The sequence below is a fragment of the Gorilla gorilla genome, chromosome 1, assembly GCF_029281585.2.
Source record: "Gorilla gorilla gorilla isolate KB3781 chromosome 1, NHGRI_mGorGor1-v2.1_pri, whole genome shotgun sequence".
Classification (NCBI taxonomy): domain Eukaryota; kingdom Metazoa; phylum Chordata; class Mammalia; order Primates; family Hominidae; genus Gorilla; species Gorilla gorilla.
The window spans coordinates 118919611-118945261 of NC_073224.2; the positions used below are offsets into that span (position 1 = coordinate 118919611).

The 25651-nt window shown below is 43.0% G+C and overlaps 1 pseudogene; it reads left to right on the top strand.

Annotated features, from left to right (window-relative positions):
* The first annotated feature begins 21026 nt into the window (after nt 1-21026).
* Nucleotides 21027-22913, top strand: LOC101145858 (pyruvate kinase PKM-like; annotated as a pseudogene).
* The last annotated feature ends 2738 nt before the right edge of the window (nt 22914-25651 follow it).

Genomic DNA, 25651 nt, shown 5'->3' on the forward strand with positions numbered 1-25651 from the left:
CAATACTTGCACTCACCAGTGGGTGAAGCCAGAGGATCTAAAGGTGACATTTTATCTTTTAAAGTTCACTTCTCAACTGGGTGTGGTGCCTTACACCTGTAATACCAGCACTTTGGAGGAAAACAGGAGGATCACTGGAGGCCAGTAGTTCAAGACCAGCCTGGGCAACATAGCAAGACCCCCATCTCTACAAAAAAAAATTTATTAATACAAATTTTAAAAATAATGTAAAGTTTAGTTCTCATCATTCCATGGTGTACCAAGTACACTTTGACTTCTAGGTACTCTGTTGTCTGAATGAGAACTATTAGTACCAAGAAAAGCAGGACAGATAGCAGAGTTCTGAGTCTAATTACTATCTATTGGCTTTTCTGTGTCTCTAAGGCCTTTCAGGGGCACATTGTAATTCTAGTAATAAACACCACATTTGAACAGCAGTTTACAGTTGACAAAGTGCTTTCACACACATTATCTCTTAATTTTTGCAACCAGTAAAATATAGCTCAACAATAAATAGACTTCCTTATGTGAATGTACTGTAATGTATTATCTATTCATAGACAATAAGGTTTTCAATTTTTTACTATTATAAACAATACTGTGATAAGCATTGTGATGCATAATTATTTGCATATCTATAATTATTTCTTCTGAATATTCCTAAAAGAATTGCTGATTCAAAGAATATGCCCATTGTAAAAGTTTTTAATATGTAAATTTAAAGTATTCCATATGGATTATTAAATTGTTTTGATGTATTTTGCTACTATAAATAAAAAAGTGAAATTAACATGCAATTTTTTTCCTTTTTTTTTTTTTTTTTTTCCTAAAGATCCCTATTTCCATGACGAGGCGCTGTGGCTCATGCCTGTAATCCCGGTGCTTTGGGAGGCCAAGGCTAAAGGGTTACTTGAGACCAGGAGGTTGCAACCAGCCTGGGCAATATAACAAGACCCCCATCTCTACAAAAAAAAGTTTAAAAAATTAGACAGGAATGATGTCTTATCTGTAGTCCTAGCTACTTGGGAGGTTGAGGTAGGAGGATCTCTTGAGCCCAAGAGTTTGAGCCTGCAGTGAGCTGTGATTGTGCCACTGTACTCCAACCTGGGTGACAGACTGAGACCCTGTCTCTAAAAGTAATAATAATAAAATAAAAATCTCTATTTCCTCACATCCCATTCATCCCTCAGTCCACTCTGGCCTGGCTTCCACTCCCATCACTTTACCAAAACAGCTTTTGCTAAGGCCACTAATTACTTCCATAATTTTATATCCAGTGAACATTTTTTTTTTTAATAGTCGAATCTCGCCCTGTCCCCCAGGCTGGAGTGCGGTAGCACGATCTTGGCTAACTGCAACCTCTGGCTCCTGGGTTCAAGTGATTCTCCTGCCTCAGCTTCCTGAGTATCTGGGATTACAGGCACCCGCCACCACACCTGGCTAATTTTTGTATTTTTAGTAGAGATGGGGTTTCGCCATTTTGGCCGGGCTGGTCTTGAACTCCTGACCTCAGGTGATCCACCTGCCTAGGCCTCCCAAAGTGGTGGGATTACAAGTGTGAGCCACCGCTCCTGGCCTCCAGTGAACATATTTTATCCCTAACCTTACTTGTTTTCTTGGGATATTTAACACTGTTGGCCACTCCCCCTTCTGGAATCACTTCCTTGGTTCTCATGACACCACTGTCTCCTGGTTTTCCTCCTGTCCCTTGGACTGCTATTTCTCTTTTACGCACTGTCAGTGTCGCCAAGACCACACTTAGGTTCAATGGTTTTCTAGAAGAACTCCCAGGACTCAGAAAATCTGCTGTGCTTATGTTTATTAAAGTATGAGGATACAGATTAAAATCAACAAAGGGAAAAAGCCCATGAAGCAAAATCCAGGAGAAAACAAACTCAAATGTCCCTTCCCATTAGAGCTCTATGAGCATTAATTCTCATTAATTAGAAGTGTGACGGCCAGGCGTGGTGGCTCACACTTGTAATCCCAGCACTTTGGGAGGTCGAGGCAGGTGGATCACGAGGTCGGGAGATCAAGACCCCGATCTACTACTAACGCGGTGAAACCCTGTCTCTACTAAACATACAAAAAATTAGCCAAGCGTGGTGGAGGGTGCCTGTAGTCCCAGCTACTTGGGAGGCTGAGGCAGGAGAATGGCGTGAACCTGGGAGGCAGAGCTTGCAGTGAGCCAAGATCATGCCAGTGCACTCCAACCTGGGCGACAGAGCAAGGCTCTGTCTCAAAAAAAAAAAAAAAAAAAAAAAAAGACATGTGACTACATACATGAAGTGTTGTCAGCCAGGGAAACTTACCTAAGCCCTAGTGTCCACAGTTTTTGTATTGGGGGTCAGTCACATATGCATGCCACATGATTCACATGAATCATGTGAACCCACATGATTCACCTCAGCTACTCAGACTCCATGCCTCAGAGGTCAAACTGATACAGTGCGACCCAAGGCCTCAGGCATACAAAAATACTCATTAGACTGAGTATTCCAAGGACTTGGAAGTTATTTCCCAGGAGTTAGGCAAAGGCAGTTCTAAAGACAAACCTTTCTTTGGAATGTGCAAGGTTTGAGCAATCCAGTTAACCCTTTCCTGAGCATAAACTTATTACATGTTGGGCTTTCTCAACTCTAGATTCCCTTATCTTAATCAATTTTCTTTCGCTGGCAAACTTATCCATGCCACAGGTTCATTTACCATCTACACATGAAAACTCCCAAGTGTATATCTTCAGCCCAGGGCTGTTCTTTGAGGTCCAGGCCCATCTTGACAACTGCCTATTTAATGTTTCCATGTGGATGTCTTAAAGGCATCTCAAACTCAGCATGTCCAAGACTCAATAATCTTCCCCCAAACCTCCTGATCTTTTTCCACATTCCCTATCTCAGTGGATGGTATTACATTCTCTTAGCAGCACTAGAAATAAAGATATTTAGAAAACATATCAACTGGGCTGGGCATGGTGGCTTATGCCACTTTGGGAGGCTGAGGCGGGTGGATCACCTGAGGTCAGGAGTTTGAGACCAGCCTGGCCAACATGGCAAAACCCCATCTCTACTAAAATAGAAAAATTAGCCAGGCATGGTGGCGCATGCCTGTAATCCCAGCTACGTGGGAAGCTGAGCCAGGAGAATGACTTGAACCTAGGAGGCAGAGGTTGCAGTGAGCCAAGATCATGCCACTGCACTCCAGCCTGGGCAACAGAGTGAGACTGTCTCAAAAAAAAAAAAAAAAAAATCAACTGGCTTTTTGGATATAGGTTGGCAGATTGGATATAGGTTGGCAGATTGGATATAGGATGGGTCATCTTTGAAACCTACAACTTCTGACCCCTTGTATCTAATCTATTACCCAGTCCTGTCAATTTGACTTCCTAAATATTTGTCCAAATCTCTCCATTTGTCTCCATGTCCACTATCACCACCCTATGTCAACTTAACACCCTCAAAATACCACCCCCTTATCTTTGAGTGCACTGTGACTCCCTGATCCCTCCTCCCCCAACCGCCATTCCCATGTCTTCCCATTGCTCTTAGGATGAAGAACAAAATCCTTAAGGCTTTATGACTTTATTATCTTACCTGGACTGCCTCTTCAACCACACCATGGCCTACTGTCCACTTGCTTTCTACATTCTAGATACACTGGCCTTCAGTTTCTTCACTGTGCTATGTTCCCTCTTCCCTTGGACCTTTTGCACATACTGTCCTCTAGCTGGAATGATCATTTCTCCACCCCTTCCCCCTCCTCATCACCCACTTTACAGAATTAATGCCTGCTCAAACTTTGAGTCTCAGTTCAAGTAGTACTCCTTCAGAAAAGCTCCTGTCTAAATCAGTTTTATTTGTTAGATGTTTTCATAGATCCCCGTTTGTCTCCTTCAGAGCTATTTGTGAGAAGCAGTAGAGTTTAGTGGTTAAGAGCAGGGGCCAGACTGTCTAAGTTTAAATTCCAGCTCTGTTACCTACTGGCTTCATGACCTTGGAAAACGTAAACTCTTTCTGCCTCAGTTTCATCATCTATAAAGTGTATATAATAGTTACCAACTATATTCATAGTATATATAATAAGCTGTTTAATGATTAAATTAGTACATGGAAAGTATTTAGAACAAGGCCTTACACATAGAAGCACATAATATTTTCTTTTATCATTAATGTCTAGATTTGTAATAATGCATTCACAAGTGTTATTATCTGATTTATAGTTGTCTCTCTCACCATGAAAGCAGAGATGATATCTACTTTTACTGCGAATAAAATTCACAGTGCTGGGCACATAGGTGCTTATTAAATATTCAAAAAAATAATAAATGATTCTTTTTTTTGAGATGGGGTCTTACTCTGTTGCCGAGGCTGGAGTGTAGTGGTGAGATCACAGCTCACTACAGCCTTGACCTCCCCAGGCTCAGGTGATCCTCCCACCTCAGCCTCCCGAGTAGCTGGGACTACAGGTACACTCCACTATGTCCAGCTAGTTTTTTGTATTTTTTGTAGAGGCGAGGTCTTCCTATGTTGCCCAGGCTGGTCTTGAGCTCCTGGGCTCAAGCAATCTGCCTGCCTCAGCCTCCCAAAGTGCTAGGATTACAGGCATGAGCCACTATGCCAAGCCACAATAAAGACTCTTTAAAGTGGATAAAAGAGTTTGCACATATTAAATGTTTTCTGTACTCATTGTGCAAGTCCTCTGAAGAGAGTTTATTTTGTTTAAAAGACAGGAAAGATTTGACCATGTTTCTGCTTAAGAAAAAGAACCAACAATGATACAGAGTTTGAAAATAAAGAAAGGAAACTTTTAACAAAGCAGACTCCCTAGGAATCTGGGAGAAAATGGGTTGTAGAACACAGATGAGTAGATTAGCCTTGGTTAAGGGGAAGAATATCACTGCCTCCAGGGTGTTGGAATCAGAACAGGATAAGGAAGATGCCCAGTGGAACAGCCTTTCATGGGAAAGGTTTACCCAGCACGGATAGCCCAAGAAGGTCAAGTAGGTCATCAGTGCAGAGGTGTGACCCTTCGTTACACATCAGAATCCCAGTACAATGAGAAGGACATCCACAAAGGGAGAGATGTGGCAGCAACAAGGGGAGATTGTTTACACACAGGCAGATTGATCAAATAAACAAATGATTTAAAAAAAAATATTCTCCTGGCCGGGCATGGTGGCTCACGCCTGTAATCCCAGCACTTTGGGAGGCTGAGGCGGGTGGATCACCTGAGGTCAGGAGTTCGAGACCAGCCTTGCCAACATGGTGAAAACCCATCTGTACTAAAAATACAAAAAATTAGCCAGGCGTGGTGGCGGGTGCCTGTAATCATAGCTACTTGGGAGACTGAGGCAGGAGAATCACTTGAACCTGGGAGGCAGAGGTTGCAGTGAGCTGAGATCGAGCCATTGTACTCCAGCCTGGGCAACAAGAGCAAGACTCTGTCTCAAAAACAAAACAAAACAAACAAACAAAAATTCTTCTTAAGTACAAATGTAGAAAGAGAAAATTAGAGTGAACCTTAAGGCCGGGCGCGGTGGCTCATGCCTGTAATCCCAGCACTTTGGGAGGCCGAAGCAGGCGGATCAACTGAGGTCAGGAGTTCTAGACTAGCCTGGCCAACATGGCAAAAACCCATCTCTACTACAAATACAAAAATTAGCTGGGCATGGTGGTGGGTGCCTGTAATCCCAGCTACTCAGGAGTCTGAGACAGGAGAATCGCTTGAACCCGGGAGGCGGAGGTTGCAGTGAGCCAAGATTGTGCCACTGCACTCCAGTCTGGGAGACAGAGTGAAACTCTGCCTCAGAAATAAAAAAAAAAAAAGAATGAACCTTGTAGTGCTGGATTGGAATTGTGGTATCTCTGTGTCCTCATGGCTGTCAATATATAGATAGATAGTTATAGAAATAATGTAGATGTAAACGTATGTATGTGTATGTTTGTATGTATGTAAATACATATATTCCTTAGGCTTGTCCACTGAGAGGCTTAGGGACAACAATATCCCAATAGCAACAAATACACCGGTACCCAGATCTTGGCTTTTAAATATTATCCTCCTTTAAAAAGAACCCTTTGCTTAAATAACTGATCCCAAGTCTGGAGCAAGGAAAATGCAAGATGAGCCTGGGATATCTTGTTGTGACAGAAGGTAAGGTAGTCCTTATAGAATGATAACAACAAGTTAAAAGGTCAGAGAAGTCAGCTTGAATGGATTCCCATTAGCCAAACCTGGAACAAGCTGAGTATCAAAATAAATAGTGATTCTAATGGATTATAACCCAGTGAATAAAACAGGAAACAAAGAGTCAAAGCTGATAAAAATAAATGAATAATTTGAAAGTAATGGGATTCTGGCCATGATACCGCCAAAATACAGCACCTTAGCATTTGAGAAAACAGCAAAAGCAGGTAGGTCACTCTTGCTTCTTCATTCTCCCCTGAAGCAGCTCATAAGAACCTCATTTAAGAGGTGCTCTCCCTATTCCTGGAAAAAAGGAACATCCTTATCTCTGAAAACACAGGGACACAGAAAAGAATCTGAGCAAAACAGACCTCAGTAACTTCTCTCCAGTTTATTATCATTAGGTCATACTTTTTCAATCCAGTCATACTTCTCCATGACTATCCACTTCACCAAACCTAGCAAGAAGATTCTATAATAATAAAACCTTTTGCAGAATGTGTGTGTTTCTCTTTCTTTTTTAGAGTTGGGGTGTCGCTCTGTTGCCCAGGCTGGAGTGCAGTGGCATGATCATAGCTCACTGCAGCCTCAAACTCCTGGACTCAAGTGATTCTCCCGCCTTATCCTCCCAGGTAGTAGCTGGGACTACAGGCACGCGCTGCCACAGTTGGCTAATTTTTTTTTTTTTTTTTTTTAAGAATTGGTGGCGGGAGGGCAGTCTTGCTTTGTTGTCCAGCCTGGTCTCGAACTCCTGCTCTTAAGCAATCCTCCCACCTCAACCGATCTCCCAAAGTGCTTCGATTATAGGCATGAACCACCATACCCAACCGAGTGTTTCTCTCTTGATTAGCAAAAACTGCCTCATCCTTTGGTCTAGTTAGTCACCAGAGAGGAGGTGGATCATTTGCCTCAGGAGGCTCAATCTTATAGGATAAAGGGGACCAAGACCCCAGTTTCTGCTCACCCAGTTCTGAAGTTAAGAAGGAGACTTTATCTTATCTTTAAGGCCCAGTGGCAAAGGAGGACTGAGGAGACACCAGTTTTAGTTCTCTCTGCATTTAGAAGAGAACTCTGTGGCTGAGTAAGCCCCAGCCCCACCCCCTACAACTAGGATTCTTGGACATTCAGAGGAGAGGCGGGCAAAACACAAGTGGGAAAAATGACTTCTGATTAGGGTATGTGGGAGGCTTAAACTATAATAGAGAAAGTTAACAGCTGTAACTGACCACATTTGTTCCTTAAGTTTGTGGAGCAGATCATACTGGTTACACTAGTATAGAAAGAACTCCTTAAAAAGTCAAGGAGAAAAACAGCATTCAATATAAAACGGACAAAGAGTGTGACTAACCAAATGCAGAAAAATAAAAATAAATGACCATTAAATATATTTAGAATGTTTAAAATGCACTAGTAACAAAAAAAACTATGCAAATAAAAAGGGCTGTCATGTATCACAGATCAGATGATCAAAGAAGATAACATTATTTATTGTTGTAGAAGATGTGAGAAAACATGTAGTTCCATATTCTATAAAAGGGACAACAAATTGGCATTATGCATACAAAATTAATGGTGTATTTGTTTAATTTAAGAAAATAAATAGGCCGGGCGCAGTAGCTCATGCCTGTAATCTCAGCACTTTGGGAGGCGGAGGAGGGCAGATTACTTGAGGTCAGAAGTTCGAGACCAGTCTGGCAAACATGGTGAAACCCTGTCTTTACCAAAAAATACAAAAATAAGGAAATAATTGGGCAAATTCCCAAAGATGAAAACATTTGTTGAGTATTGTTAAATAATGTATATGATTCAAGTATACAGTGGATTAATTATGCCTTCCACATTTATGGGAGTCCTAAGATTGCCTGTTTAATGCCTATATTGTTAGAAGGTCATCCACTGCCCCCAACACCCACTCCCACCCCCAACTATGCCTCAGCTGCAGGAAATTTGGTTAGCTATTCTTTTTTTTTTGAGACGGAGTCTCACTCTGTTGCCCAGGCTGGAGAACAGTGGTGTAATCTCGGCTCACTGCAACCTCCGCCCCCTAGGTTCAAGCAATTCTCTTGCTTCAGCCTCCCTAGTAGCTGGGATTAGAGGGGTGTGCTACCATGCCCAGCTAATTTTTGTATTTTTAGTAGAGACAGGATTTCGCCATGTTAGTCAGGCTGGTCTCGAACTCCTGACCTCAAGTGATCCGCCTGCCTCGGCCTCCCAAAGTGCTGGGATTACAGGCATGAGCCACCGTGCCCGGCCTCAGTTAACTATTCTTAACAAGTACAAAAGAAAGTAGTATCAAAGTTGAATGGGAAGAAGGAAAGCAAAGAGAGGAATTGAGATTTCTCAGTCTCCAGAAATTTTGACTTTTTTTTGTGGCTATAAGGATTGCCCAAGCAGAAGAATTCCTCCTGATCTTCTGTAATGCACAAGAGGCACCCTTGTGGGCTCCAGATGAAATGCAAGTATGATTTATTCATTTTGGGAGAATAGACTACTAAACCATTTCAAGTCATAATTTAGAAAAATTTTTTTTTTTTAGAGATGAGGGTGTCACTATGTTGACCAGGCTGTTCTTGAACTCCTGGCCTCAAGTGATTCTCCCCCTTGGCCTCCCAAAGTGCTGGGATTATAGGTGTGAGCCACTACACCTAGCCTTTCAGACCATAAATAACAGCTCTACCTGGACCAGTTCATCTGCCCTTGTTCTTTATATGGAGGAAAACCATATAATGTATTATCTAAACCAAAACAGTTCAGAATGAAAGGGGATACTATTAATAATTACACTGGGATTGTCCTAGGAAAACCAGGGCATGCAGTCATTTATGTATACCATGTTTTTAACATGCTCGAGGGAGAAAAACAGCTCTAATTGACATCAATATTAGTAGTTATAAATTGAAGCATGAAGCAGATAGATAACTATATAGCTAGAGAGATGTTGATCAATTTTTATAAGATTAGAGACACGTCACACAATAATTTTAATAGATATCCATTGTCTAGTAAATATAGTATATCAAATTTTCTTCTTATCTGACTTCTACTTCCTAAATAGGCTGATTTTATTACAACTACTTTAACAACTTGGAAAAATGTTATTGCTAGCTCTTTAAATTCTTGTCTGTTTGCATAAATAATGGCAGATACAGTAGATTGGCTCACTCAGCCTTCATTCCAAACCCTTTTTTGCTTGCTTTACTCTAACATAGAGAAGTATGTTCCCAGACTCTCCTGTAGCTAAGTGTGACCATGTGACTCAATTCTGTCTTAATGAGACTTAATTGGAAGTCAGCTGCTGTTGCCTCTTCCTTTTCCTCCTGATGGCTTGGAATGTATAAAATATTTGATGTGTGGCATCCATTAGCAAGAAAGCAAGGCAGGAAGTTAGAAGGAACCTGGGTCTTTGAGGACAAAATTTAAACTCCCAATACCAGCTCTGAACTATTTACAGATGGAAATACCAAACAAATCAACCTCTTTCTCATTTAAAAAATTTTCTGGTAACTTTCAGTTAAATGAAGTTTTGACTAATATAGAAATTATAAATCAATGTTACATGTGTATAGTATATTTTTTAAAGAATTTAAAATAATACTAGAATATAGATTAGCATGGTTGAATATAGATTATAACCAACTGTTGTAAAAAACAATCCCCAAATCTCAATAGCCCAACTCAAAAAATATGCATCTCTCCTCTTTCATATCTCAGTACAGTGCAGGGACAGGAAGGCAGGAAGTAGGAGTACATTCACCTGGTTTCATATTGCAGCCATCAACATTTGTCCTCCAAGACCCCAGAGAAGGGGGAGACAGATTAACAGGCTTGTGTGTGAAGGATTATTTAGCACTTCTACCTGAATTCCATAGGGCAAAACTAGTCTCATGACCCCACCTAGCTGAAAGAGTCACTGGGAAATGTAGTCTTTCTACCTGTGCAGGAGGAAAATGAACTGGTTTAGTAAATAAATTGAATTGTCTTTGCTATGGGACATTTTGTGGAGAAGGATAGAAAATCAGGAACATCAAAACCTGGAATCCAAAAATCACAACATAATGAAATAAAAATTAAGGAAGTAATTTTAAAAAATTACTATACTTGCTGTCTTAAAATATAGTTAAGCAGAAACCTCGTTCATTAGAGGGCTTGTGAAGTATATTTTGGTAACTGAGTTTTCTTAGTAACATAGGAATAACTCCCAAATTTTTGCTGTTTTGATTTATTTTTATTTATTTATTTTTTTTGAGACAGGGTTTTGCTCTGTTGCCCAGGCTTGAGTGCAGTAGCACGATCATGACTCATTGCAACCTCTGCCTCCCGGGCTGAAGTGATTTTCCCACCTCAGCCTCTGAGGAGCTGGGACTACAGGCACACACCAACACGCCTGGCTAATTTTTGTATTTTTAGTAAAGACGGGGTTTCGCCATGTTGCCCAGGCTGATCTCAAACTCCTGAGCTCAAGCTATTCTCCTGTCTTGGCCTCCAAAAGTGCTGGGATTACAGGCATGAGTCACCGCATCTGGCTTGATTTTTCTTAAAAATCTTCTAAAATCTTAGTGTGTATCTCAAATAACATGATATTATACATCTATTTACTGCTTCCAGTATATGTCTCTATCAGTTTCCTATTACTGTTGTAACAAATGACCACAAACAGGGTCTCAAAACAATAAAAATGTGTTATCTTATAGTTCTGGAGGTCAAAAGTCTGAAATGGGTCTCACTTGGCTAAAATCAAGATGTCAGCAGAGCTGTATTCTTTTTGTAGGCTCTAGGGGAGAATCCATTTTCTTAGCTTTTCCATCTTTTAGAAGCCACCTGCATTCCTTGGATGCTAGCCCCTACCTCCATTTTCAAAGCCTGCAATAGAGCATCTTCCAATCTCTCTCTGACTCTGATCTTTTGCCTCCTTCTTCCATACTTAAAGGATTATTGTGAATACATTGGGTCCATCGGCTAATCCAAGAGAATTTCCCTATTTTAAGTCCAGCTGATCAGTTCCTTAATTCCATCTGCAACCTTAATTCCTCATTGCTAGGTAATAGAACAGGTTTCAGGGATTTATTAACGGACATTTTTGGGAGAATCACTATTCTGCGTTACACAATGTCATAAAAAATTGTGATTATGAGTGTAATATGTAGGCCGGACAAGGTGGCTCACACCTGTAATCCCAGCATTTTGGGAGGCCAAGGCAGGCAGATCACCTGAGGTCTGGAGTTTGAGAACAGCCTGGCCAACATGGTGAAACCTCATCTCTATTAAAAAATATCAAATTGGCCAGGCACGGTGGCTCACACCTGTAATCCCAGCACTTTTGGACGCTGAGGCAGGTGGATCACCTGAGGTCAGGAGTTTGAGACCGGCCTGGCCAACACGGTGAAATCCCATCTCTACTAAAAATACAAAAATTAGCCTGGCATGGTGGCACGTGTCTGTAATCTCAGCTACTCAGGAGGCTGAGTCAGGAGATTCGCTTGAACCCAGGAGGCGTAGGTTGCAATGAGCCGAGATCATGCCACTGCACTCCAGCCTGGGCAACACAGTGAGACTCCATCTCAAAAATAAATAAAAATAAAAATACCAAATTACCTGGGTGTGGTGGTGCACGCCTGTAATCCCAGCTTCTCAGGAGGCTGAGGCAGGAAGAATTGCCTGCACCTGGGAGGCAAAGATTGAAGTGAGGCAAGATTGTGCCTCTGCACTCCAGCTTGGGCAACAGAGCAAGACTCTGTCTCGGAAAAGAAAAATAAATAAGTGTAATATGTTTGTTATAGAGAAACTGGTTACACATAAACTATGTTTTTCATAGAACTGATTACATACAGAAAAATAAAAAGAATAAAAATTAAAATAGGGTGATTCTGTCAGCCAAAGATTACCACTATTAACATTTTGGTATGTACTTGCCAAATATACATATATGTAATACACCTTAAATATATATATTTTAAATTGGATCATAATGTTCATTCTGTTTTCATTTAATATAAATATCTTCCCAAGTCAGTAGATATGACTCAATACCATTTTTATTATTTGTAATTTTTTTTTTTTTGAGACAGAGTCTCACTCAGTCACCCAGGCTGGAGTGCAGTGGTGCAATCACAGCTTACTGCAGCCTCGACCTCCTAGGCTCAAGCAATCTCCTCATCTCAGCTTCCCAAGTAGCTAGGACTACAGGCATGAGCCACCAAACCTGGCTAATTTTTTAATGTTTTCTAGAGATAGGGTTTTTCTATATTACCCAGCGTGGTCTCAAACTCCTGGGCTCAAGCAATCCTCCTGCATTGGCCTTCCAAAGTGCTGAGATTACAGGCATGAGCCACCAAGCCCAGTCTATGATTTTTTTTTTTAATATATAAAACATTTATGGCCAGGCACTGTGGCTCACACCTGTAATTTCAGCACTTTGGGAGGCTGAGGCTGGCAGATCACCTGAGGTCAGGAGTTCGAAACCAGCCTGGCCAACATGGGGAAACCCTGTCTCTACTAAAAATACAAAAATTAGCCAGGCATGGTGGCATGTGCCTGTAATCCCAGCTACTAGGGAGGCTAAGGCAAGAGAATCTCTTGAACCTCGGAGGCAGAGGTTGCAGTGAGCCAAGATTGTGCCACTGCACTCCAGCCTGGGCAACAGAGCAAGACCCGTCTCAAAAAAAAAAAAAAAAAAACACTAAAAGAACAACAACAAAAAAACATTTACATGATCCAGAAATCAAAACAATATACAAAGGTATATTTAGAGATGTTTTGCTCCTATCTTTGTCTGCTAAACTTTATTCCCACCAATCCCTATAATAACCTTTTTCATTAGTTTCTGGTTTATCCTGGCTGTGTGCATGTATTGAGGTTTTTTAGGGGAAATAAAAAAGTGTGCATATTTATATTTCTCCTTTCTTACACAAAAGGAAGCATGCTATCTATGTATACCATTTTGCAACTTGGATTTTTCACTCCTCATCAGTACTTAGAAATCTTCCTTGTTGTTTTTTATGGCCACATAATACTTCATTGTGTGAATTTTTAAAAAGCATACCCCAAATTTGAATTAAAAAAAAAAAGGCTGAGTGCGGTGGCTCATGCCTGTAATACCAACACTTTGGGAGGCCAAGGGGGGGAGATCACCTGAGGTCAGGGGTTCAAGACCAGCCTGGCCAACATGGTGAAACCCCATCTCTACAAAAATACAAAAATTAGCCAGGCATGATGGCGGGTGCCTGTAGTCCCAGCTACTCAAGACGCTGAGGCGGGAGAATCGCTTGAACCTGGGAGGCAGAGGCTGCAGTGAGCCAAGATCACGCCATTGCACTCTAGCCTGGGTGACAGAGTGAGACTCCGTCTTGAAAAAATAAATAAACTTAGCTGTATATTAGATAATATAACATCAGAGAGAAAAAGAATTAATTCAATAACTTCGAGCACAGGTTTTCACTGTACACATTTAGGGAAATAGGATTTGAAGACAAAAAGAACTACAGTGAAATCTTAAAATGTTACTTAGATTGGTTGCTGGTAATGATTTCGGTGTTGCAACTCTGAAATTCTTTTGCGTGTGTGATACATCAAAGAACAAATGATTGATACTGAGAGCTAGGATTTTGTGGGAGATGGAAAATACAAATATCGAATGGGGGAAGTCAGGAAAGGCCTTGTGATGTTGGATTTGAATTGGAGGCGCCAGTGTTAATTCATGCTTTTTGTTTCGTTTTGTTTTTTAAGTGTGTTAACCAGTTTTGCCCACTAAAAAGGCCTACAAGCAAGGACAATCCAGAATAATTTCTACAATAAATACCATTCTTCACTCTAAAGAACCAGAACTGTCTTTAAAAAAAAAATAGTACATCTTGCATTTTATTTAATTCCATATGACAAAAATAATAGTCTAGATTAAGATATCCATTTTAATCAGTAGATGTGTCAAGCCACAAGATTTAATAATAAAATATATTCGATCTGGGTAACAATTCCCCGCTGGGGGTCGGGAAGGCGTTAGCCCTACATGGCATTACAGTATAAAAATGTCTCTCTGGCCAGGCGTGGTGGCTCATGCCTGTAATCCCAGCACTTTGGGAGGCCGAGGTGGGTGGATCACGAGGTCAGAAGATCGAAACCAGCATGGTCAACATGATAAAACCCTGTCTCTACTAAAAATACCAAAAAAAATTAGCTGGGCATGCTGGAGCATGCCTATAATCCCAGCTACTTGGGAAGCTGAGGCAGGAGAATCACTTGAACCCGGGAAGCAGAGGTTGCAGTAAGCTAAGATTGCGCCACTGTGCACCCCAGCCTGGACGAAAGAGTGAGACTGCATCTCTAAATAAATAAATAAATAAATAAATAAATAAATAAATAAATAAATGTCTCTTCACCATGCAGAAAGGGATGGCCTAGCCCTGCGTATAGGATGGGGTCAGTCTCACTGTACCTTCATGAGCCATCTTATTTACAACACTTTACATTTTTCTTTTCTTAAGTTATATACACATCCTTGGCCAGGCATGGTGGCTCATGCCTGTAATCCCAGCACTTTGGGATTACAAAGTGGCCGAGGCTGGTGGATCACCTGAGGTCAGGAGTTTGAGACCAGCCTGGCCAATGTGGGGAAATCTCATCTCTGCTAAAAATACAAAAATTAGCCGGGCGTTGCAGCAGGGAACTGTAATCCCAGCCACTCAGGAGGCTGAGGCAGGAGAATCACTTGAACCTGGGAGGCAGAGGTTGCAGTGAGCCGAGATCGCACCACTATATTGCAGCCTGGTCAACAGAGTAAGACTTCATCTAAAAAGAAAAAAAATTACATACACTTCCTTTTGGGAGAAGAGAGAACACTACATGGTACCAAATACCTACCTCCCACCCCCAAAAAAAATCACACCGAAAAGGACACAGCTAAACAATAAAAACATTCAGCTGCTGAAACACAGCAACATTAAGCCACCTCATTTTCTTTGCCCAATGCTTGCAGCATACCCAATCCCTCATCCCGAAAGAAAGGATTGTACAATATGGGGAGGTAACATCTCATCACCATGGAAAACAGAGCTGTAGAATCAGAACTCTTTAGAGGAATAGGTGAGTCCAGATCAGGGGTAGAAAAAGTACAAGGTGAGCCTGGAATGTTTGGTTGTGCCAGAAAACAAGGAAGTGTTAAAGACTCTTGGGAACATAGCGAAAGGACAAAGGAGCCAGGGTCAAAGGTCAATATGCGGATCAAAATGCATAATGATGGTAAAGGATTATGACACACTTGCTTTTTAAAACTTTTAATTCCATGATTTCATAGTAATATCAAAATGAGAGAGAAGCAGATGTTGTGAGGCCCTACTCCACGTCCCCTCAGCCTACCTGAATTCTCTTGCAGTTGTCAACAGTTACTAACACCCTGACCTCAAGTGCCTATGTTTCTCTCCTCTGTCTGGAGTCTTTCTCAAGAACCACCTACAGTGCATGGCTGCTGGGTGACATAGTTTGAAAGCTGGAGGATAGGTATCCCTGGGAGTAGCAGTCAACCGAGGGATGATGGAATTGGGAAGATTCGGAACCATTTCATGTGGTTTCTCAGCGCGGCTTCATTGAGACTGAGTCCCAGTTGCCAACAGCAAAATGTTCAATATATCCCTTATTGGCTTTTCTCCCTGCCCTGTGTCACTCGCCCTGCTAACTCTGTGTTTTCTGGTATCATCTCCCACATAACCTACCCACGCCCAGGTTTCTTGTGTCAGAGTTTGCTTTGGAGGGGACATCAAAACTGAAAAAGTTAAAGAGCATAGAGAAAAGAAGAAAGGCTAAACACCTCTTATAGAAAAATGCTAACTAATATGTAAAAAGAAATGAGAGAATTAGGAAGATTGCCATTTTACAACCCCAATGTGAAAGTTGATTTTGGCAAGGGCCATTAATTTATGCTAAAATCATTGAGTGAAAGGTTAATGGGGAACAAGATATTCACATGGTCTCAAAGTATTAACCCACAGATTACTTAATGATTACAAGGAGATATACCTGCTCAGTGGAAAGATCTAGTCACCACCTTGTCAGGTCACTAGGCTGGGGTGGTTTTGTGGTGGCTTAGCCTCAGAGATGATGGGGAGAAGTGGCTGCTTACCCCTGAAGCAAGAAACACTCCAGCAGTAGTTCTAATTCCATTATCATGTAGGACCTTGGCTGAAACTGTGCCTCATGTGGGCAACAGTGAGTGGGGCACAGTATTGGATCCTTCTCTGGGGGGAGCACAGCTATGTGGATTCCAGGCAGCTCCCTCAGCTGGGTTTAGTGCCTATGAGGACTGCAGGGGCCCCAGTGGTGAGGTCTGTACCTGTCCAAGGTGTTGATGGGGGTTGCTGGAACCCCCTTACTTACCACCTCACCATAAGGGGAAGTTCTCCTTCCTAGTTGATGCCGGCTGGGGGATACAGTGGTGGAGGCCTGGCATTTCCTCTCATTCTCTGTTCTCTAAGTGGCATCCCGAGTTTCTGTGCTCACCAGGGTTTCTATTAGTCCTCTGATACACTCTAGAACTCTCCCTGTTATTTTTGTGAAAATATAGTTGCTTATTAGTTGTTCTGACTGTCTTCGTGAGGAAGATGAGTGCTAGGGACTTCTAATAGACCATGTTGCTAACATTACTCTCCTCAAAGCTCGTTCTAAGCCTTAAACATTCCCTCTAAAAGACATTAGGTTATTTCTAATATTTCAATATTATGAATATACTTTGTGTTTTAATTTCATACATATCCTTATTTACTTAGAATATTTGTAATTCATTCTTTTTTTCGGGGGGAGGGGATGGAGTCTCTCTCTGTCGCCCAGGCTGGAGTGCAGTGGCGCGATCTCAGCTCACTGCAACCTCCACCTTCTGGGCTCAAGCAATTCTCCCTGGTTCAGCCTTCCAAGTAGCTGGGGATTACAGGCACCCGCCACCAAACCTGGCTAGTTTTTGTATTTTTAGTAGAGACAGGGCTTCACCATGTTGGCCAGGCTGGTCTCGAACTCCTGACCTTAGGCGATCCACCCACCTCGGCCTCCCAAAGTGCTGGGATTACAGGCGTGAGCCACTGCGCCCTGCTATTTGTAATTAATTCTAAGAATTCTTTGTGTAGAATTCTTACCTAAATAATAGTTTCTTCTTCATAAGTCAATCAATCCTGTCGTTTCTTTTTTTTTTTTTTCCTCCTACCAATGTGGACCAGGTTGGCCTCGAACTCGTACCCTCGAACCCTCGCCTCCCTGAGGGCCTGAGGGCGGGCGCAAACGGCCGGAGCCACAATGGCTCCAATCCTGTCGTTTCATGGTTCCTTCTCAGACCCACTTCAGGGCAGATTCATTTTGTCCAACTTCAACTTCACTTTCTCTGCTATTCGGGAGTAATCTAGTCATCTTCTTTTAACTTGTTAGAAAGCAATATGTCTTCTTAAGGCATCAGTTCCTTAAGTCCTCATGACATGGCCATGCATTCTTTTTCCTAAAACTATATTTATTGACATCTGCACAGTCCAAGTGATGTAGGAAAATATATGTATTTATTTATTACATGATTACCTGATCATGTTATCCTCATAAAATGTTGAGACATTGTAAGTTGAAGGTACCCCATCTGGACAGTAGAAATTTCTGTTGTAAAAGCCGGTGATGAGGAGTTCGAGACGAGCCTGGCCAACATGGTAAAACCACATCTCCACTAAAGATACAAAAAGTAGCCAGGCATGGTGGCACATGCCTGTAACCCCTGCTACTCGGGAGGCTGAGGCATGAAAATTGCTTGAACCCTGGAAGACAGAGGTTGCATTGAGCCAAGATCACGCCACTGCACTCCAGCCTGGGCAACAGAGCAAGACTCTGTCTCAAAAAACAAAAAAACAAACTGGTGATGATTGTTCCAAAGCCAAGGAGCTGCACACGTGAGAGGAAAGAAAGCTTTTTGTCGAAGTTGCCCTCTCATAGCCTAGACAATGCTCTCTGTCCTAGGATGCAACCACTACCACCTCAATTCCCCCAATATGCACGTACACACTAGTTCAAAACAATCCTTTATCTATCCAGGAGCTTCTTACAGTTTGCTTGTTATTTCCTGGATTCCTGTAGTTTCTTTAAGTTTGATCTTAGGGGAAGGAGTCAGCAGTCAATCTCTTTCACCATATTCATCAAAAAATGCCGTTAAGACTGGGCTTAGTGGCTCAGGCCTGTAATCCCAACACAATTTGGGAGGCGGAGACAGGAGAATTGTGTGAGGCCAGGAGTTCAAAACTAGCCTGAGCAATATAGCAAGATCTGGTCTCTACAAAAAATTTAAAAAAAAATTTTTTTTAAATACCGTTAAACACATTACAACAGTGCTATAACAAAAGACTGGGGCATGGGTTAAAAGAGAATAAATGAATAAATGAATTAAACAGGAGTGCCCTTGCACAGGGCAAAAAGTCAAATAGTGTTCAGGGCTTATTATAAGAAAGAGCAATTCTGGCCAGATGCAGTGGCTCATGCCTGTAATCCCAGCACTTTGGGAGGCCGAGGTGGGTGGATCATGAGGTCAGGAGATCAAGACCATCCTGGCTAACACAGTGAAATCCCGTCTCTATTAAAAATACAAAAAATTATCCGGGTGTGGTGGCGGGTGCCTGTAGTCCCAGCTACTCGGGAGGCTGAGGTAGGAGAATGGCGTGAACCTGGGAGGCAGAGCTTGCAGTGAGCTGAGATTGCACCACTGCACTCCAGTCTGGGCAACAGAGCAAGACTCCATCTCAAATTTAAAAAAAGAAAAAGAAAAAGAAAAAGAGCAATTCTTTGGCCTATCACATTCTACCACAATTCCCAGAACCCCTAACATTCAACTCATTCAGATTTTTCTTTTGGAACTTGCTTTGTATTTCTAAACAAAGTTTTGAAACTCTTATTTCCTGATTTTTCAATTTTAGATGTTTTCTGTTGGCTAGAGAGGGAGATTTATTGTGAAGCTAATAAAGGTTAAGTTTCAGAGTCCCTCATTTTCATGGGCCCTCTCCAAGGCCCTATTCTTAGCCATTGAATTTGGAATTTTATTTTCTTACAGAGCATTCAGCTGGGTGCTGTGGCTCATGCCTGCAATCCCAGCACTTTGAGAGGCCAAGGCAGGAGGATCCCTTTAGCCCAGGAATTCAAGACCAGCTTGGGGAATATATTGAGAGCCCTGTCTCTACCAAAAATAAAAATAAAAAAATATTAGCCAGGCATGGTGGTGTGTGTCTGTGGTCCCAGTTCAGGAGGCTGAGGCAGGAGAATTATGCCATTGCACTCCAACCTGGGTGACAGAGTGAGACTCTGTCTTAAAAAATAATTTTTTTAAAAATTTGGCCGGGCACAGTGGCTCACACCTGTAATCCCAACACTCTGGGAGGCTGAGGCAGGTGGATCATGAGGTCAGGAGATCAAGACCATCCTGGCTAACATGGTGAAACCCAGTCTCTACTAAAAATACAAAAAATTAGCCAAGCTTGGTGGCACGCGCTTGTAGTCCCAGCTACTCAGGAAGCTGAGGCAGGAGAATCTCTTGAACCCAGGAGGCGGAGGTTGCAGTGAGCCAAGATCAGGCCACTGCACTCCAGCTTGGGAGACAGAGCGAGACTCTGTCTCAAAAAAAAAAATTATCTTAAAAGCATCCTCCAAATCATGTATGCCCCCGGCCCCATAAGCCCTGAATCCACCCTTGATTTACTAACTACTTTGGATGATGAGGGTTTAGCTAACTTAGATCGTAGCCCTTGCAACACACATCAATACACAAACATTTCCCCTTCCCAGTTTCCCAAAATATAGTCAAGCTATTAAATTTTAGTTCATTTATCATGTTTTAGCCTCTAAGGGCCCTTTCTTGTTATCTTTTCTACATTAGCCTGTTCTTTGTCTTATGGATCCAATATTTGATCTCTCCAGCAATATTGTAGGGGTTGTCTTATTTTGTTTGTTGGTTGGTTAGTTTTTTAGTTTAGTTTTATTTTCTCAATTGTCTATTTCCTTTTAAGTTCCTTTTTCCTCATGGTTTGTTTTGGCCTCTCTCTTATATTGGAGACTTTCCTAAAATGGGTGGTCATCCAACCATATTTAAGAATGAGGCACCAAAGCTGGACATAGTGGTGCATGCCTGTAGTTCTAGCTACTTGAGAGACTGAGGTGGGAGGATCGCTTGAGCTCAGGAGTTGGAGGCTGCAGCAAGCTATGATTGCACCACTGCATTCCAGCGACAGAGCGAGATCCTGTCTCTAAAAAAAAAGTAATAAAATAAAATAATTTAAAAATAAGAATGAGGCACTTAAAAGCTAATCAGAAGCTCAGGTTGGGGAGTTTTCTAAATGGTGAGTGTGGTAGGAAACCTGAAAGGTGGCACCCAGTGATCCTCACCTCCTGGTATTCATGCCTGTGCAACAAAAGGATTAACCTTGCCCCAAGAAGTATCTGGCCTTTACTCTCACTTTCTGGGAGGTAATCTCTAAACTCTTGGAATGTTCTTTGTTTACCTGGGGGCCTTGGGCCATGCCAGATGCTCTATGCTAACAATGTGATATATGGTAGGGGCTCTGAACCATGCACTGTCAGCTCAACCTCAGGAGGGGGTTGGACATGAAGGCCAGCCACACAGGCAGTCAGCCACGTCTACATGACCAATAAAAATTCTGGACACCAAGGCTTGGAGGTGCTTCCCTGGCTGGGAATATTGCATGTGTATTATCACACATTGTTACTGTGAGAAGAATAGCTCCACTGGGAGAGGACAACTAGATGCTCTGCATTTAAAACTCTCCTAGGGCATAGCAGCTGCACGTCCCGGGGCTCCTGACCTCTTTGCGTTTGCAGTGTAGCCCAAATCGGTCAGCACTGGAGGACCTCAGCAGCCATGTCGAAGCCCCATAGTGAAGCCGGGACTGCCTTCATTCAGACCCAGCAGCTACATGCAGCCATGGCTGACACATTCCTGGAGCACATGTGCCACCTGGACATTCACACACCACCCATCCCAGGCTGGAACACTGGCATCATCTGTACCATTAGCCCAGCTTCCCAATCAGTGGAGATGTTGAAGGAGATGACTAAGTCTGGAATGAATGTGGCTTGTCTGAACTTCTCTCATGGAACTCATGAGTACCACATGGAGACCATCAAGAACATGTGCACAGCCACGGAAAGCTTTGCTGCTGACCCCATCCTCTACCGGCCTGTTGCTTTGGGTCTGGATACTAAAGGACCTGAGATCCGAACTGGGCTCATCAAGGGCAGCAGCACCATGGAGGTGGGGCTGAAGATGGGAGCCACTCTCAAAATCATGCTGGATAACACCTACATGAAAAAGTGTGACGAGAACAACCTGTGGCTGGACTACAAGAACATCTGCAAGGTGATGGAAGTGGGCAGCAAGATCTAGGTGGATGATGGGCTTATTTCTCTCCAGGTAAAGCAGAAAGGTGCTGACTTCCTGGTGACGGAGGTGGAAAATGGTGGTTCCTCGGGCAGCAAGAAGGGTGTGAACCTTCCTGGGGCTGCTGTGGACTTGCCTGCTGTGTCAGAGGACATCCAGGACCTGAATTTTGGGGTCGAGCAGGATGTCGATATGGTGTTTGCGTCGTTCATCCGCAAGGCATCTGATGTCCATGAAGTTAGGGAGGCCCTGGGAGAGAAGGGAAAGAACATCAAGATAATCAACACAATCGAGAATCATGTGGGGGTTCGGAGGTTTGATGAAATCCTAGAGGCCAGTGATGGGATCATGGTGGCTCATGGTAATCTAGGCATTGAGATTCCTGCAGAGAAGGTCTTCCTTGCTCAGAAGATGATGATTGGGTGTTGCAGCTGAGCTGGGAAGCCTATCTGTGACAGTGATGTGGCCAGTGCAGTACTGAATGGAGCCGACTGCATCATGCTGTCTGGAGAAACAGCCAAAGTGGACTATCTGGAGGCTGGGGGCATGCAGCACCCGATTGCCCATGAGGCAGAGGCCACCATCTACCACTTGCAATTATTTGAGGAACTCCCGCCGCCTGGCGCCCATTACCAGCAACCCCACGAAAGCCACCGCCGTGGGTGCCAACGAGGCCTCCTTCAAGTGCTGCAGTGGGGCCATAATCGTCCTCACCAAGTCTGGCAGGTCTGCTCACCAGGTGGCTAGATACCGCCCACGTGCCCCCATCATTGCTGTGACACGGAATCCCCAGACAGCTAGTCAGGCCCACCTGTACCGTGGCATCTTCCCTGTGCTGTGCAAGGACCCAGTCCAGGAGGCCAGGGCTGAGGATGTGGACCGCTGGGTGAACTTGGCCCTGAATGTTGGCAAAGCCCGAGGCTTCTTTAAGAAGGGAGACGTGGGCCGGGCTCGGTGGCTCACGCCTGTAATCCCAGCACTTTGGGAGGCCGAGGCGTGCAGATCACGAGGTCAGGAGATCGAGACCTTCCTGGCTAACACGGTGAAACCCTGTCTCTACTAAAAATACAAAAAAAATTAGCCGGGCGTGGCAGCGTGTGCCTGTAGTCCCAGCTACTCGGGAGGCTGAGGCAGGAGAATGGCGTGAACCCAGGAGGCGGAGCTTGCAGTGAGCTGAGATCGCGCCGCTGCACTCCAGCCTGGGCGACAGAGCGAGTCTCCGTCTCAAAAAAATAAAAATAAAAATAAAAATAAAAAGAAGGGAGATGTGGTCATTGTGCTGACCGGGTGGCGCCCTGGCTCTGGCTTCACCAACACCATGCGTGTTGTTCCTGTGCGGTGATGGACCCCAAAGCCCCTGCTCCAGCCCCTGTCCCACCTCCTTTCCCCAAACCATCCATTAGGCCAACAATGCTTGTAGAGCTCAGTCTGGTCTGTAATGTGGCACTGGTGGGCTGGGACACCAGGGAATAAGATAAACGCCTTGCTGAAACATGGCTGTGTTTACAGCCTGCTCTGGTGGGACAGCCCAGAGCCTGGCTGCCCATCATGTGGCCCCACCCAATCAAGGGAAGAAGGAGGAATGCCGGACTGGAGGCCCCAAAAGCCAGATGGCAAGAGGGTGACAGCTTCTTTTCCTGTGTGTACTCTGTTCAGCTCCTTTAGAAAACAGATGCCCAGAGGACTCCCAACCCTGGCCTGGGGTCAGGAAACAGCCAGCGAGAGTTAGGAGCCTTAGGGCACAGGGCAGTTCTTCCACTTAAGTACTCTGGCCCTGGCCCTTACTTGCTTCCCCAAACCCCTGGGCCTCCCCAGTTTGCGCCTGTCCCCACCCTCCACTCAGCTGTCCTGCGGCAAACACTCCACCCTCCACCTTCCATTTTCCCCCACTACTGCAGCACTTCCGGGCCTGTTGCTATAGAGCCTACCTGTATATCAATAAACAACAGCTGAAGTTAAAAAAAAAAAAACAAAAAACTCTCCTGGACACTGTCCTATGTGCCTCTTCAGTGAGTCCTGTGAGTCCTTCTAACAAATTGTCAAACATGACAGTGTCTCAGGGACCCCAAGCTTGCAGTTGGGGTCAGAAATCATGGTGCTCTTGGGGATTCCCTACATTTGTAATATCTTTATGTAGTCATGTCTCCTTTAGTATAGGCTGGACTTAGGGACTTGCTTCTATCAAATAAAATATGACAGAAGTGACAGGATATCCATTTTAAGATTAGTTTATAAATAAGATTAGTCTTCCATTGTGGGTGCTCTCTTTTGTGTTGCTTGCCCTGGGAGATGACAGCATTCATGTCCTGAGGTGGCCCTGTGGAGACGCCCACTCATCCTGTGACCAATAACCACACATAATTGAGGTTGGAAGCGGATCCTTACCCCAGTTGAATCTTCACATGAGACTGCAGCCCTGGCTGATAACTTGACTGTAATCTCATGAGAGACCTTGAGCCAGAAGTGCCCAGCTAAACCATGCCCCGATTCTCGACCTGGACAAACTGTAAGATAATAAATGTTTGTTGTTTTAAGCCACTATATTTGGGGTAATTTGTCATGCACTGGGCTACAATATAAGGTGATCTGGTAGACCTATGTATTGGATAGCCACAAATGTTTTTATCTGGAGGTCTTTATTTTCTAGAGTGGGTCAATTTCTTCAGAAAAGAACTTTCCAATCTCCCAGGCAGCATACGCCTGGCTGCATGAGTTCAGGGTCCAGAGCTGGAGAAAAGAACCAAACTTTCATGCGTTCTCTTCTTTTTAGCCCCTGTACAAACCCCTGTTATCTGATGCACCTGATGTACCTAAGTCTGGAGCCCTTCCCGGATCCTTTATCTGGAGAGGTTGTTGCCCAGTTACGCCCAGCCGGAAAAGGGACCTGATGAGTCTAACTGCTTTGTAAATACACTTTCAACAATTTTCCTTGTTTAAAACCTAGATCCTTGTTCTCACCTTTTAAAGTAACTAGTGCTACTCACAAGAATAACTCCAGAGGATATGAATCTACCATGCAAGAGAAAGCTACAAAACTTTTAGGAGATAATAAAAAACAATACCTTTATGACCTCAGGATGGAGAAAGATTTCTTAATCTAGTTTCAAAAAGCATTAGTTATAAAGAAAAAAAGATAAATTAGTTTACATTAAATATAAGAACTTTTGTTTATCTGAAAACATTATTAAAAGAGTACAGGCCAGGCATGGTGGCTCATGCCTGTAATCCCAGCACTTTGGGAGGCCAAGTCAGGTGGATCACTTGAGGTCAGGAGTTTGAGACCAGCCTGGCCAACGTGGCGAAACCCTGTCTCTACCAAAAATACAAAAATTAGCCAGGCATGGTGGTGTGTGCCTGTAGTCCTAGCTATTCAGGAGGCTGAGGCGCGAAAATCACTTGAACCTGGGAGGCGGAGGCTTCAGGGAGCTGAGATCACACTAGTGCACTCCAGCCTGGGCGACACAGTGAGACTCTGCCTCAAAATAAAATAAAATAAAGTAAAGTAAAATAAAATAAAAAGAAATGATCCCTGAAAGTATAGTCTTATAAATTGTTGTTATATCCAAACAACAGAATACTATCCTTCCAAGAAAAGGAACTAAAGATACATGCAATATAGTGAATGAATCTTGAAACACATTTTTAAATAAAACAAATGACATACAAAAGAATAAATACAGTATGATTATATTATATAAAGTCCAAAAATGGGCAAAACTAGAAATGCATACATAGATTGTAAAACTGTAAACAAAAAAAAAGCATGTAATTACTATAAAAGTCAGGATAGTGGCTATCTGTATAGGGGAAGAGATTATGATCAGGAAGGAATGCTAGTAATGTTGTATTTCCTGACTTGGGTAGTGCTTAATACGTATGTGCTTTATCATTATTGATTATTCTGTAATTCGTATTTTATGTGTTTTTCTGTATGTCTGTTGTAGTTAATAATTAAGAAGTTTAATTCTGCTTTTCGTTGCTGTTGTTTCTGTCATTCTTCTGCTATTTAAATGCTGTTTTATTTTTCTCATAGTTATTTTTATAATGACACCTTTATATATCACCTTTCCTCTTAAGCAATAT